Source organism: Physeter macrocephalus, chromosome 1, assembly GCF_002837175.3.
Source record: "Physeter macrocephalus isolate SW-GA chromosome 1, ASM283717v5, whole genome shotgun sequence".
Taxonomy (NCBI): domain Eukaryota; kingdom Metazoa; phylum Chordata; class Mammalia; order Artiodactyla; family Physeteridae; genus Physeter; species Physeter macrocephalus.
In genome coordinates this window covers 50,682,272-50,684,223 of record NC_041214.2, presented here as the reverse complement: position 1 = coordinate 50,684,223, position 1,952 = coordinate 50,682,272, and positions in this window count along the sequence as shown.

The window sequence follows — 1,952 nt, the reverse complement described above, 5'->3', positions numbered from 1 at the left end:
CATGTGGGATCCTCCTGGACCGGGGCACGAACCCGTGTCCCCTGCGTCGGCAGGCGGACTCTCAACCACTGCGCCACCAGGGAAGCCCCTGAAATTAATTTTGAGCTCCTCCCCAAGGCCCAGCATGTGGTTACCAGCAAATGCTCACCCACAGCAGGGAGCATCACTAGTGACTTCTATATGAGATTCTCTTCTGAGGCAACGTGTGCTAACAGAGAATACAGTCATTTTTTTCACAAGAAATAATTTTTAAATGACACATTCATCCAAAGAGATATTATCTTGGAATGCTATGAGAAACATTTTAATACTTGATAGGTAACTAATTACAAAGAATAAATCAATAATAAAAATTAGACCATCATCCTTTGACAATCACATATTGTTCAAATTATCTGCCATAAGCCAGTTTCTATAACAATGCATGTGTACCAAATCATCAAGTGATAACTTCAGACCACTTTAGATAAAATTTGCATCTTAAAATTGTAAGGTTAAACCAGTAAACATTAAACAGGCAAGTTCAGTTGATATTTTGTTTTTAATAACATTTATTTTCTCTAGTTTCCCAAACCTATTGCTGATCAGCATTTCTACAAGTTCTGTTTTTCTACACACTTAATTCGTATGCACATATATATGTCATTTTAAAACTTTCATATCTGAAAGAAGATTGAAAACATTTTTATAACAGTCCAGCTAACTCTGGATAACCAAAGGGCAAATATTTATCACTTAATTTATCTTAAAAAAATCTTTCATTCTAATACCTGCTGTAGGTAAACATTTGCTTTTTTTTGCCAGCTGGATATTCACTATATAATCAACCTAATAACTGCTTTGCTGGCACTTAATTCCCTTCATTTTTATTTTTTAAGAAGACTGTTTTGAAACTCAAATACTTTACTACTTACTCTCCAGGAAAATCTGGAGCAGGTAGGCCTTGCCTTCCCTCTGGGAGAAACTTGTCAATTTCCATTATGAATTCAAGAAAAAACTGAGTTTTGTTCACATCTCAATTCCTTCAATATTCTCCGTATGATGCAGAGTCCTTTGAAACAAAAATTCTCTTACCAAATGCTCTGCTCCAAGGGAAAGTTTATGAGCTGTATGTAATTCTTACCTCAGTCAGTACAAAGCTGTCCATTCTGTAGAGGCATTAACAGGATGTAGAACAAGATGTCTGTTTCGGTCCCCACAAGGTGACTTTGTCTAATGTAAATTTCTAGATCAGGCACCCATGATATAGGGGGAAAAAACATATTCAAGACCCAAATATTTGTATCCACCATGTTAGGTTATTTGTGCCTATTATATTGCCTGCCATGCACTCCTTATACCAAAGTATTATGAAAGGTTTTAATGAAGTGGTTTACAATTTCAATACTAAAGACACAGACGTAGAGAATGGACGTGAGGACATGGGGAGGGGGAAGGGTAAGCTGGGACGAAGTGAGAGAGTGACATGGACATATATACACTACCAAATGTAAAATAGATAGCTAGTGGGAAGCAGCCACATAGCACAGGGAAATCAGCTCGATACTTTGTGACCACCTAGAGGGTTGGGATAGGGAGGGTGGGAGGGAGACACAAGAGGGAAGAGATATGAGGATATATGTATATGTATAGCTGATACACTTTATTATACAGCAGAAACTAGCACACCATTGTAAAGCAATTATACTCCAATAAAGATGTTAAAAAAAAAAGATAGTAACAGTTATTTGAATTCTTGCTAAATGGTATGAGACTTCATATGCCATGCTTTGACTACACTACCAGAACCCAAATCCTCAGAATTACCCCAGAACATCAGGCAGCTGCTGTGGGAACCACCTGAAAGGGACACATGCAACCCATGACTCTACTCATCCGAACAGTTGACACCATGGTATTGGCTGATGTGGGAACCACCTGAAAGGGAATGTTGAACCATACCACCACTGCAG